The following is a 14,959-nucleotide window of genomic DNA, read 5'->3' as shown; positions in this document are numbered from 1 at the left end:
TGGATCTACAATTCCATCAATTACTTTTTTTACTAGTGACATAACAATGTCATCACAATCTTTTGACATTTTATTCATACATTTACTTACGATCTCTATAATTTCTTTGCCTTCTACAGTTGCCAAAACAAATGAGTGTGAGTGATCCATCACAGAGTATTTCATCCCTGTGTGCTTTATATCTTTGGCCAGTTTAGGGCCCACATTTACAAACATTTTTATTTAATCTGTCAACCACCACATTCATATTTGTCAACTGTATGTCATTGTCCTTGAAATATTCCGGATAATTTAATTTATTAAGTCCTTTTGTAATAATAGTGTTTATTGTATTCCATATTCCTTTCACATTATATTTATTTTTCTCTAGTAAATTATTGTAATAATCCTTCTTACATACCCTCATTATGTTAGTTAATTTGTTTTTATATTTCTTATATTTTAACTCCAATTCTTTCGTTCTATATTTTATAAAATTCCTATAAAGAGTATTCTTTTTTTTACAAGCATTTTGAATTGATTTAGACATCCAAGGTTTTTCTGAATATTTCCTTTTACTGCAATATTGTTTTATTGGACAGTTTTTATTATATAAAGTTATGAATATGTCTAAAAATAATTCATATGCAGTATTAAGGTCAGCTTCTTTAATTACTTAATTCCAATTGTACTTAATTAATTCCTTTCTAAATGCAAATATGGTTTCTTCAGTTCTCAGTCTCCTATATTTATTTTGTTGCACTCTCTTTTACCACTATAGTTACAGTCATAAGTCACAAAGATTGGCAGGTGGTCACATATATCATTAATTAATATTCCACTTAAAGAATTACTTTCAACATTATTTGTAAAAATATTATCTATCAGAGTGGCACCATTACCTGTTATTCTAGTTGGTTTAGTGATTGTTGGAAAAAGACTCAAACTATACAATGTTCCAATAAACTCTTCCGTCAATTTGTGATTGTTGGGGTTTAATAAATCAATATTAAAATCCCCACAGATATAACTGATTTTATGCTTTACTTTATTAAACATTTTTTCCGTTTTTTCTATAAATATTTTAATGTTAGATCCTGGTTTCCTATATACACAACTAACGTCTCGGTTACGTATGTAACCCTCGTTCCCTGAGTAGGGAACGGAGACGTTACGTCGGATGACGACGAATGGGGTTTCGCTTAGAAAGCCTATCATCTTCGAGTATATAAAAGGAGCCAATGGCAAAGAAATGCCATGGGTCTGCGGAATTTGCATAGCGTAACTCCGCCCCACCCTGGGGGTATAAAAGGAAGTGCGCTGGCAACATGCAGATATGTCTTCGCTGAGGAGCCGAGACTGAACTCAGGCGTTTCAGCGGTACAGCGGAAGTGGCAGGGAGACGTAACGTCTCCGTTCCCTACTCAGGGAACGAGGGTTACATACGTAACCGAGACGTTCCCTTTCGTAGTCACTCCGAGTTACGTCGGATGACGATGAATGGAATTCCCAGTGTAATCACGCCACCTCTCGACTGTCTTCCAGTGCCCTGCGTAAGTCTGAGCCCCCTGTCGTGAGACTAGCACGGACGAAGGAGTCCTACTTAACACAGGAATACCAAGATACACTGGGAAGCATATCTCAGTGGAAATATGCAATTATGCCCAGCCCGAAGGGGGGGACTTGGAATACACATAAGACCCCGGGGGGCTGCATATGGAGTATCACTGGGGTGTCCAGCCGCAGGTGGAATCTTTCAACCCCAGGGGTGCCAAGGTGGCTTGCCAAGGGAAAGACACATGCTCAGAGAGGCTTACAGTGGAATACACATGTGGGGGTCGCCCAGAGGGGGAACCATGCACATGGAGGCACCTAGCCAAGCGCAAAAGCTGCCGGTGGCAAACTCTGGCGTTGACGTCGTCAGTGCTGGAGGAGACTCAGGGCTTATTAGGCTCACCTGAGGAAAATATCGCACGTATCCCGTCCGTGGAGAGGAATGGCGAGCAAGCGAAGACACCTGAGCAGAACCTCTTACCGGCTAGTTGAAGCGAGTACATGAGAAGAAACTGGCTCCACTCGGAGATTGTAGAATCTCGCAAATGTGTTAGGTGTCGCCCAGCCTGCAGCTCTGCAGATGTCTGTTAGCGAGGCGCCATGCGCTAGAGCCCAAGAGGATGCCACACTCCAAGTGGAGTGGGCCGTCACACCAAGGGGGCATGGTCGACCTTGCTGCTGGTATGCCAAAGCAATGGCGTCCACTATCCACTGAAACAGCCTTTGCTTGGAGAGAGCCTTTCCCTTCAGCTTCCCACCATGACAGACAAAGAGCTGGTCTGAGGTCCTGAAACACTGCGTTCTGACAACATAAGCACGGAGTGCGCGTACTGGACAGAGCAGTGCCAAGGCTGGGTCTGCCTCCTCCAAGGGCAGCGCTTGCAGGTTCACCACCTGGTCTCGAAAGGGTGTGGCGGGAACCTTGGGCACATATCCAGGCCGGGGTCTCAGGATCATGTGAGAGTTAGCCGGTCCGAATTCCAGGCACGCTTCGTCAACCGAAAATGCCTGCAGGTCCCCTACCCTCTTGATGGAGGCCAATGCAACCAGGAGCGCTGTCTTCATTGACAGGAACTTAAGCTCCACTGATTGCAGAGGCTCAAAGGGAGCACTCTGCAGGGCAGTTAAAACCACTGAGAGGTCCCAAGAGGGTACGAGGGGAGGACGAGGAGGATTCAGTCTCCTGGCACCCCTCAGGAACCTGACGATCAGGTCGTGCTTTCCCAAAGACTTACCATCAACTGCGTCGTGATGTGCGGCAATGGCGGCAACATACACTTTCAGGGTGGAGGGAGACAGCCTTCGCTCCAACCCTTCTTGCAGGAAGGAAAGCACGACACTGATGGGGTATTTCGTGGGTTCTAGATTTTTAGAAGAACACCAGTTGACGAAGAGTTTCCACTTCAACGCATAGGCATGTCTCGTGGACGATGCTCTAGCGGAAGTGATGGTAGCCACCACCTCTGGTGGTAGGGTACTCAAACCTAGCTCGTCCCGTCCAGGAGCCACACGTGGAGGTTCCAAAGATCGGGACGAGGGTGCCATAAGGTGCCCCGTCCCTGAGAAAGCAGGTCCTTCCTCGGAGGAATTGGCCAGGGAGGTGCTGTCGCAAGGAGTACTAGTTCTGGGAACCAGGTGCGGTTAGGCCAATACGGGGCAACCAAAATGACCTGCTCCTCGTCCTCCCTGATCTTGCGCAAGGTCTGCGCAAGGAGGCTCACTGGGGGAAACGCATATTTGCGGAAGCCCTGCGGCCAGCTGTGCACCAGTGCATCCGTGCCGAGCGTGCCCTCGGTCAGGGAATAAAACAGGTCGCAATGGGATGAGTCGTGGGAGGCAAACAGGTCTACCTGTGCGTCCCCGAACTGATCCCAAATCAGCTGAACCGTCTGGGGATGGAGTCTCCATTCTCCAGCGAGAGGCCGAAGCCGAGACAGCTCGTCGGTTGCCTGGTTCAGGTCTCCTGGGATATAAATGGCTCGAAGCGACCTCAGATGCTTCTGACTCCATATAAGGAGGTGGTGGGCGAGTTGTGACATACGGCGGGAGCACAGACTACCTTGACGGTTGATGTACGCTACAGTCGCGGTATTGTCTGACCGGACTTGTACGTGTTGACCCCTGAGCAACGCATGGAAGCGGTGCAGGGCAAGACGTACAGCCAACAACTCGAGGCAATTGACATGCCAAAGGCGCTGGGGTCCTGTCCAGGAGCCCGCGGCAGCATGTCCATTGCACATGGCGCCCCAGCCCGTGGTGGAGGCATCTGTTGATACAACAACATGCCTGGAAACTCCTGCCTGAAGAAAACTGAGGTTCGACCACGGGGTGAAGGTCTGATGGCAGGTCGGAGTCACTGGGACTCGGAGCATGCCGTGATGCCATGCCCACCTCGGGACTCGATCACGAAGCCAAAGCTGAAGTGGTCTCATATGAAGCAACCCGAGCGGCGTGACTGCGGCTGCGGATGCCATATGCCCCAGGAGCCTCTGAAACAGTTTCAGTGGAACCACACTCTTGCCCTCGAACTGACGAAGGCAAGTCAGCAGTGACTGCGCGCGCGCGCTCGTAAACTGCGCGCACATGGCGACCGAGTCGATCTCCATACCGAGAAAAGAGATCCTCTGCACGGGGCAGAGTTTGCTCTTCTCCCAGTTGACCCGAAGGCCCAGACGAGCTAGGTGCCGGAGCACTAGGTCCCTGTATTCGCAAACCTGGTCTCGAGAGTGAGCTAGGATCAGCCAGTCGTCGAGATAGTTCAGGATGCGAACCCCGTGTTCCCGAAGGGGAACAAGGGCTGCCTCGACGACCTTCGTGAAGACGCGAGGAGACAGGGCTAGCCCGAAAGGGAGAACCGCGTACTGGTATGCCTGCCCCTCGAAAGCAAACCGTAGAAACGGTCTGTGTCGAGGAAGAATGGAGACATGGAAGTAGGCGTCCTTCAGGTCGATCGCTGCAAACCAATCCTGCGGCCGTATGCACTCGAAAATGCGTTTGGGCGTGAGCATCTTGAACGGCATCCTGTGAAGGGAGCGGTTCAAGACGCGCAAGTTGAGGATTGGTCGTAACCCACCGGATTTCTTCGGTACAATGAAGTAGGGGCTGTAGAAGCCGGACTTCATTTCGGCTGGAGGGACAGTCTCGATTGCACCCTTCGCCAGTAAGGTAGTGACCTCCGCTCTCATAACAGGGGCATTGCCACTGACCATAGTGAAGCGGACTCCCCTGAAGCGGGGAGGAGACCGCCCGAACTGAATCGCGTAGCCAAGCCTGATGGTCCTCGCGACCCAGCGGGACAGCCTGGGAAGCTCTAACCAGGCTTCCAGGAACTGTACCAGCAGGGTCATGCGGACCACAGATGTACCCTCGGTGGTGCAGCGAGGCGGAATGACCGGCCCAGGCGTGGGTGGCATAGCGGCCCGGTGCGGGGGCCCGGTCATTAGCCGCGTCCCGCAACAGAGCGTTCAGTGTACCCTTTGGTGGCCGCCTGATCGAGAGGAGGCAAGGCAGAGGAGGTCGCCGAGCGATCACGGGAAGACAAGGGTGCCTTCCAGGACCTCGTGACCTCCTCATGCACATCCGGGAAGAAAGGCATTGGGGTCGCGCGCTGACGAGGATCAGCGTCGGCACCCAAAAACCAATCGTCCAGCCGCGAGCGCACCGGACCAGGTGGCAGGGACCACTCAAGACCGATGGCCGCGGCTGCCCGGGAAAGCATGGCCGTCATCTCGGGATCAGACTCGGGCAATGCTAGGACACCCGAAGGTGGCAGCACAGCCGAATCCTCACTTCCCAAGGACTCCTGCCCACCTTGTGATGCAGCGATCGACATCACATCTTCCTCTGGAGCGCCAAATGAGACCCGCGGCAAGTCAGAGGACTGTACAGCGGGCTCATTTGAAACACTCGCGGGTTGCACGGCGCTAGAGGACGGTGTGGAGCGTGGAATAGTCTGCGCTTTGTTCCACACCGTAACCCTCAGGTCACCCTGGCCGCCAGCCAAAGTACCAGCTCTCGTGGAGCTCATAGATCGGGGTGCGGGTGAGGGGACTCTACCATGAAGGTCATTGAGTCTTGACCGCAACCGTGCGATGGGCATGTTCCCGAAATGGGAACATGACTCATCCACAAATGCTGCCTTAGCGTGCTCAATACCCAGACACACAAGACAGCGATTGTGCCCATCAGAGTCAGAAATGAATAGACCGCAACCAGAAGTGCACGGGCGAGGCATCTTTAAAAAGACGTGCCGCGTGCAAGCTCTTTTAGAAAGGAGATTTCTCCGCAAATGCTGAAGCGACCAGGGAGAGAACACACAAACACTGGCAAATCACTGCACACATATAAGCAGGGAATGTGCACTCGCTGGAACTCGCTGTCACACCAACACTTGGAGAGAGGCTCGTTCGAAGAGAAGAGAGATGAATCTCAGGATTGGCTTGTGGAGTGAAGTACATCAACTTGGCTCCGAAGCGAAAACATATCTGCATGTTGCCAGCGCACTTCCTTATATACCCCCAGGGTGGGGCGGAGTTACGCTATGCAAATTCCGCAGACCCATGGCATTTCTTTGCCATTGGCTCGTTTTATATACTCGAAGATGAAAGGCTTTCTAAGCGAAACCCCATTCGTCGTCATCCGACGTAACTCGGAGTGACTACGAAAGGGAACTAAGACATTCCTAGTTTTTTCCATGCATAATTCTATTGTGATACACTCCATTATATCATCAATGAATACTGCCATGTTATCAACAACTTTGTAAATGATACCTTTGTCAACAAAAAGCGCCACTCCCCCTCCACAACTACTCTCTCTATTCACGTAATTAAATTCATATCCCTGCAACTCAAAATCCATGCCCCTATCGGCATTAATCCACGTTTCAGAAATGGCTATAATATTAAAGGGGTTTCTTGAACTGTCCTAAATATTCCCTTATACTCTGGAAATTAGAATATAGACTTCTACTGTTAAATTGAATGATAGATATGCCGTGTTCGTGTTTAATATTATTGTTAAACTGTTGCTCTGTATAATAGCCACAGTTGTTATGCAAGTTATCATAAAAATTATTTTCAGGATCGATATTCTTATCAAAGTCAGTTATACGTTGGTCAGTATCAGAAAATCTACTATATTGAAAATCAATCATATTGTTGGACATGACAAAAGCTACTGAATCAACAATGGTAGGAGGAAAATAATATGAAAGCTACATGATCAAACTCCTAGGAGTTTGCTCTACTATAGACTACTTTCAAACTTTGAGCTGCTCAATGCTTCTGATACTCATAACTTTAGCCTGCTCTGGAGTGCCATTCATTTTAACAAACACCTTGCAGTTTGCAGTCCAAGTAGCTTGAATGATCCCTTTCTTCTTCAAGAACCTTGCCTTTCTTGCAATTTCTGCATTTGTTTTAGTTAGATGCTCATTAATATAAACATTTGAGCCCTTCAATTTATGGCCCTGCCTGAGCAGGTCAATTTTATGCTTTCTGTTAGGAAAGCGGACAATGACGACGTTATTGTCTTTCTGGTTCCTTGTTGGAATAATATGGCATGCCTCAATATTATGTCTGTTTATAGATATATTTTTATCATGGAGGAAGTCTGTTAGCTGAGCCTCAGTTGAGTCATCACGGTCCGCGCTCTCGTCTCGCATCTCTCCATTCACAGCATGAGCGTAAGACCGTGGCTTAATCTTCAATCCAGTTATCAAGACGTCGTTCATTCGAGTATACTGCTCCAGGTCTGATACACGAGCTTCCAAGAAGTTAACCTTGTTCTGCTGTTCCTCATTTCGCTTCTTAAGTTCTGTGATTTCATTCATGAGATTTAAAATAATATGCTGTTGCTTGGCTATAGTTGCCAGTTCCTCACCCATCATATTCATGGCTGCTTTTAACACCTCTATGTCTTTTTTGATTTCCTTTGTGGCCATCTTGTTGTTGTTACCTAAAACACAGTCTGAGCAGCAACGCAGGACCGGCAGTTGCTCCGCCACGAGTCAGCGAGTCACTCCAGAGCGACTACACCGTCCCCAGCGAAGTTCACGCGAATTAAAGCCTCACCCGGCGTCCACAGCAGCAACTCCTGGTCTCCCCCGACCAGCTTCTGAGTCACCTCGCGTCCTGAAATGGTCGCCTTCCTCGGCGACCACACCGTCGGAAGCGGCCTCCTCTCTGGTTCCCGCTGCTCCACGTGCTCTCTCGCAGAGCCAGCCCCGCTCCGCTGCTGCTTGCAGTTGGCTGTTTGTTGCTGTTTGTTGTTTGGTGTTCAGTAGATGGAACTTTATCAGGAAAGTTGCATGCTTATCAACAATGGCAGATATTGATCAGCATTTAATGATGCTTTGTGTTGAGTTTTTGAACACAAAAAGCAAACCGTTGAGTGTTGAATCCTCTTGTCTCGAAGAGCCTGGAAATGGTTAATTCAAAAATTCTGTCCTGACGAGAGTTTCTCTCAACTTCATTTCTACTCTAACACTGTTAACACACAACTTCTACTCTAACACTGTTAAGTGAACAGCTGCTAAATCCGAGTTGCAAAGCTTTGCCTGTTGATGACTGTCACTTCTATTCGTGAGAAACTCCACAATGCCCAAACTCTCGCAAAACTTCATCTGTTTACAGCACAGACTAAGATGAAGGCTTATTTTGACAAAAAGTCTGTGAGAAGAGATTTTAGTCCTGGTGATTCAGTCATGGTGCTACTTCCAACCCCTGGTTCTATTTTACATGCAAAGTTCTCTGGTCCATACCTGGCTGAAAGAAAGTTAAATGAGAGAAACTTTCTGATTGCCACTCCTGACCGCAAATGTAAAAGCCATGTTTGTCATGTCAACAGGCTTAAGGCCTTTATAAACAGGCCTCATTGTGAATTGACAGTAGACCAAACTGCGGTTCACCCACTGGCGACCTCTGTTGCTGCAGTAGGTGCAATAGCGAATTACTCCTAGGAGGAAGATGGATTAATGTGGAGAGATGTACCAATTTCCTCTACGCGGTTAAATAATTCTGCTATAATGAAAGATCTCCCACACTTTCTCTGTCATCTGACTAATGAACAATCTTGTGGCTTAATTGAATTGCTTTGTACCTACCCTACCTTGTTTAATGACGTGCCAGGTAGGACTACGGTGTGTATTCATGACATTGATGTTGGTGATGCTGTTCCTATAAAACAACATCCTTACAGAGCAAATCCAAGAAAACATGAGATCATGCAGACAGAAGTTGAGTATATGCTGCGCTATGGGCTGGCCGTGCCAAACCTATTAATGCTAAAGTTGCAGCCATTCTTGAGTTCCCTGTACCCTGTAATAAACGAGAGTTGAGACGCTTCCTAGGAATGAGTGGATATTATCAAGGTTTCTGTCCCAATTTCTCTGCCCTAGTCTCTCTTCTTACAGACCTCCTTAGTACAAACCGAAGATTCTTATGGAGCAATGACTGTCAACTTGCCTTTGATGCTGCCAAAGATCTCCTTTGTCATGCTCCTGTTCTATCAGCTCCAAACTTCAAAATGCCTTTCAGTATGCAAGTGGATGCAAGTGCTAAAGGAGCGGGTGCAGTTTTGCTACAAGAGGATGAGTGCCATATTGAACATCCTGTCTCCTACTTTTCTAAGAAGTTCTCCAAGACTCAGCAAAACTATAGTGTAATTGAAAAGGAAGCTCTGTCACTGTTGCTGGCTCTTCAGCATTTTGATGTATACTTGGGGAGTAGCTCTAATCCTATTATTGTGTACACTGATCATAACCCTTTGGTATTCCTTTCCCGTATGTCAGGTTCCAACCAGCGATTATTACGGTGGTCTCTCACTGTCCAAGAGTATGATCTGGACATTCGACATAAGAAGGGCACTGAAAATGTTATGGCCGATGCTCTCTCTAGAGCTTAAAGGGATGCCGTTTTCTTTGAACCTTGTGCCATTTATAAATAGGGAAAATGCTAAGGGTGTACATATTTGATTACAAACTCTAGTTTGTATTCTTGGTGGTGGAGGTGTTACGTCCTGTGGACATATTATGTAATAAGTGTTTTTGATATGTATTTTACTTTGTTAAACTTTGTTTACTTTGTTGTTTTTTGTTTTGTGCTCTGTTCTGTCTCTCCCTCACTCTGCTTGCCTTGCAGTTAATTAGCCACACCTGATACTCGTAAGGAGTGTTACACAGCTACGCTATAAGAGAGCAGACTGAACACTGCTTGAGAGGTTCACTTCTCCCCTGCACCAGACTTGTGTGTTTGTTGTAGTAACCGAGTGTTGTCCTGGTGTGTTGTCCTGGTGTGTTGTCCTGGTGTGTTGTCCTGGTGTGTTGTCCTGGTGTGTTGTCCTGGTGTGTTGTCCTGGTGTGTTGCAGTTCATCTTTTGTGTGCGTTTGGGTGTCAAAACAGCATTATAGCTTTGTTATCAGATAGTGATTTGTTTCTTCATTTTTCTTTCTAACTTTGTTTCGGTATTAAAAGGTATTGTATTTATATGATATTTTTTTACCTCTTGTGGAAAACGGTAGGGAGATTGAGTCACCTTTTTCTTTTGTAATAAATTAATCCCTGTTTTTGGTTAGTCAGGGAGTGGAGGGAAGCATATGTTGTTTATTTATTTTCTTTTACCTCTGTAGGTCATTTAGTTCTCCTTCCAATAGTAAGTTTCCTCTTTTGTTTATTGTTTTGGTGACCTTCTCCTGAAGATTGAAACTTTCACACAATAAATATTTTTACATTTGTATCAAGTTTTGGCTCACATTTCTGGGCAGGGGACTGAAGGGAACCATCCACGTTTAAGTTTTGATTTAATTTAATCCTGTTACGCTCTCCCAACCCTAGATGGGGAGAACTTGTAAAACCTGTCCCTGAATACCAGTGTAATTGTGTTATCCATTTAAGAGTATGTCATGATCTATTGTGTCGAACACAGCACTAAGATCAAGTAAAACTAGTATTGAGATGCAGTCTTGGTCAGAAGCTAAAAGTCAGTCATGATGGGGCCTGAATCCTAAATTAGATTTCTCATACAGTATAGATACATTTTTTAGCAAGAAGGATTTGACAATCATTTTATGGTCCTCTGCCTTCCACAGATGATAAGTAGGCTATACAATAATATACATCTTTAGACTACTTAACTTAGTGATTGCTATCAGGATGTGAAGAGATCGAGAGGGAACAAATCACCTACCCTGCTTTCACATGATCGCTTTATGCAGATCTTTATATTTATTCACTAACGTGAAGAATCTCAGGACAAATTGTATTATAGATGAAAGGATAAAACATGACTTCGATAACTGAATGTTGATAAATTAAACTCATTGTAGGCCTACTATTGAAATTGATTTCTGGACTCCTGTCCCACAAACTTTTTAAAACGAAGTGACGCCACAATTCACTATGAAACCTCTTAAGGGCCGAAATCGCTGCTCAGCGGTGATCGTGAACTTCATTTCCTTGTCGACTCACACACACGCGCGCGCGCGCGTCTGGTTTACTATCTTTGTGGGGACTCTCCATAGACTTAATGGTTTTTATACTGTACAAACTGTATATTCTATCTCCTTACACTAACCCTACCCCTAAACCTACCCAGAAAACTTTGGAGGGAGAAAACTTTCTGCATTTTTACATTTCCAAAAAAACTCATTCTGTATGATTTATAAGCTTGTTTACCCATGGGGACCTCTATTTAGGTCCCCACAGTGACACGAGTCCCCATGAGTCTGTGTGCATTCAGGTTGAAGTCCCCACCGGGATAGAAAAACAGGCACACACACACACACACACACACACACACACACACACACACACACACACACACACACACACACACACACACACACACACACACACACACACACACACACACACACACACACACACACACACACACACACACACACACACAGCCATCAATGGTATGGACATTGATGTGTTAAGAGCTTATTCAACTCTCTCTAAAAAATGTAAGATGATTTTTATTCTTTTAGCAAGATATATTGTATTGCATTTCATTATATACTTTTAAAGGATAGAATGTTTTTTCAACTTTAGTTTATTTATTTTTGTGGACATCAATGGTATGGACATTGATGTGTTAATTTTAACTTAGTCATTTTTTATTCTTTTATTCATCTAAAACTTAAATAATTGGTTTTAGTAAGCTTTTTATTTCATATACTTTTAAAAGAACAGAATGTTTTTCAACCTTAGTTAGCATGATATTTTAAAGGATGTGAAGTTGTTTAATCACAGTGCCCAATGTGGAGGGAGGGAGGGAGGGAGGGTGGGAGGGAGCGCGTGTGACACACACACACACACACACACACACACACACACAGAGACACGCGTGCCCGTCGACCTGCTGACACACTGACCCCATTTATATACAATGCTCTGGAATGCGGAGGAGATGCTGACACACACGTATCCCATATACCCCTTCTTGACTTTATAACTGGGCCAAAGTGGGGGTGACAACTTCGAAAGGCAAAACTTCTGCCAAATCCATAAATTATTATAACATCCTCTTCAAAACACATGATCAAAGAATAGCTAGGTCAATAGGGCAAACCATAACAACATATGCCGGATGGACACCGGAAGGTCAACCTGTCAAAACACATGATCGAGGGATAGGGAGGGTCAATAGGTCAATCCATAACAATACAGGCCGGAAGGACGACCGGAAGGTCTAGGTCAACCGAAAGCCATCAATCAAATTTTGACACATGGTATATCATAATCACTACTTACATTTAAATAACTTAAAGGCAAAGTCTTGGTGATTTTACTAACCTTCCTCTCGGTGTCTCTTTTAGATGAACGTCCGTCATCCAATAAATGTGTGATTGAATCCTCAGAATCACTGTCACATCCATGCGATAACAGTTTTTCAGCAGGTCTCTCAGTATCACTGTCTAATCCAAGTGTTGAGTGTTCATTATTCCTCTTTTTCTCCATCAGATAAAGACTCTACGTCTGTGAGACACACCTCCTGTTTAGTGCGAATGTAAAATCTCAACATTTTCAGTTTTGTTTGTTCATACAGAAATCCGACAGTGCTATCCAAGGGAATTTGGTTTCTTTTAAAATCACAAACATGAAAAGTGAAGTCTGTTTCTGGACCTTTTGGTGACTGTCCACTCGGGTAAAAAAGGTTATTTCTCATTTCCATGATTTGTAAAACAGTTGTCTTTTTTTCAACCGTCACATGTCTAGTGCCACCACCATTACTGGTCCTCACTTGTTGGTATCCATTACGGCAGAAGTGAAGCCATCCAATTTCAATTATTCAGGAGGTTTTTTCTGCAGATACATTTTTGTGTGTTGCCAATACATTTATGTTTTGCTTAGGGAAGACAGACACATGGTTTAACATTCAAAGTTTTAGCCCAAAGTTTTAGCCCTTTGATCCCAGTTTCCCTGCTTCAATTTCATCTCTCAAATTCTGTAACAGAGATTCTTCATGTGAGCAGGACGCTGTTTGTTGACAGAAGGAGAGGACAGCCAGTCGATCACCATATGAATTACTGGTAATATACTTTGCCATTTGCTCATCAGTCATGACAGAGAGCACAAACTTGTCAATCTGAAAGTGCAGAGAAGATCTATCTTTATAGATTGGTTCTTGAAAGAACATAAATGCACTCATGAACTCATAATATGTTAACACAGTCTAGATTTATTAATGTGTTTTTTTTTTTACAGTAAAGGTCACATCACTTTATCTACATGCCATCCTGGGGCTCAATATTAAAGGAACACGCCGACTTTTTGGGACTTTAGCTTATTCACCGTATCCCCCAGAGTTAGATAAGTCCATACATACCCTTTTCATCTCCGTGCGTGCCGTAACTCTGTCGAACACACACACCGCTAGCCTAGCTTAGCACAAAGACTGGAGGTAAACGGCTCCAGCTAGCATACTGCTCCCAATAAGTGACAAAATAACGCTAACATTTTCCGTTTTACATGTTGTGATTTGTATAGTCACACTGTGTACAAATAACAAGGTCATATGAGCTGTTTACCTCCAGTCTTTGTGCTAAGCTAGGCTAGCGGTGGGTGCGTCAGACAGAGTTACGTCAGGCACGGAGATAAAAAGGGTATGCATGGACTTATCTAACTCTGGGGGATACGGTGAATAAGCTAAAGTCCCAAAAGGTTGGCGTGATCCTTTAACATTCAGGGTATAGGTAATCTAGCTTGTAGCTACTGGTAATTACAGTTGAGTGAATATGTTGGTACCCACCCCTGCAGAATCTACAACATATTTAGCATTTAAAAAATAAGAGGGATCACAAAAATTGCATAACATTTTATTTAGTACTGCCCTGATAAAGCTATTTCACATGACATATGCTTACATCTATTTCACATACATAATAGCAATGCCTAATAGTTAATATGAACAAAATAAAAACTGAATTATACCAATGAAAGGGTTCATAAGTTCACATCATCTTGGTTACTTTGATATGTTGCTTGTTGATGATCAATGACTGTTTGTATGCTCTGTGATAGTTGTATGTGTCACACCCCTACTTGTACCTGTCCACTGGCTACCTGTAGCTGCTTGCATCAAACTTACTTTTCTTTCAAGAAAAACAACAACGGGAAAACAAAAATGAATTGAAAAACCGTAGAAGCTGAGTGCAAAAACTCGCAAGTTTACTTTTCTTTTACAAGTTTTTGCACTCAGTTTTTTTTAAAGTGAATGTATTTTTTTTTTTACATTTATTGAGCTTTTAACTTTTTATGAACGTGGCATTTTTGTGCACTTTTCTCTTTTTATGTTCATATTTATAATTATATATAAATATGCATGTGTAAATTTACATAATATTTACACACACACACACACACACACACACACACACACACACTATAAAATATACAAGTATAGTTTCAATAAAGACCCAACTAATACTGTGGAAAATTAAAAAAATATAAATGTGTTTAAAACATTGTCTTTTTTTCTACTAGTTATGTGTTTTTTTAGATCAAAATTTATTTATTTAGATTTGCAAATGCTATTTATTTTAATCAAATGTTTTTGTTTAATTGTTTATTTAGTTATTTATTTGTATTAATTTATATTAATCAATTTATTTTGATAAAATGTATTTGTGTACGTAATTAATTTAGCATTTTTATTATTATTTTATTAAATTAATTTTGTTTAGTGCTGTCAGATCGATTAATCGCAACTAAAGTTTGTACTAATATATATATATATATATATATATATATATATATATATATATATATATATATATATATATATACACATATATATACACACACACACACACACACACACACACACACACACACACACACAGAGAGAGAGAGAGAGAGAGAGAGAGAGAGAGAGAGAGAGAGAGAGAGAGACATCTTGCATAGAGTGCAACACCAAAGCA

Source organism: Scardinius erythrophthalmus (genome assembly GCF_964197995.2).
Source record: "Scardinius erythrophthalmus genome assembly, chromosome: 1".
NCBI lineage: Eukaryota > Metazoa > Chordata > Actinopteri > Cypriniformes > Leuciscidae > Scardinius > Scardinius erythrophthalmus.
Note: the sequence above shows the minus strand (reverse complement) of the source record.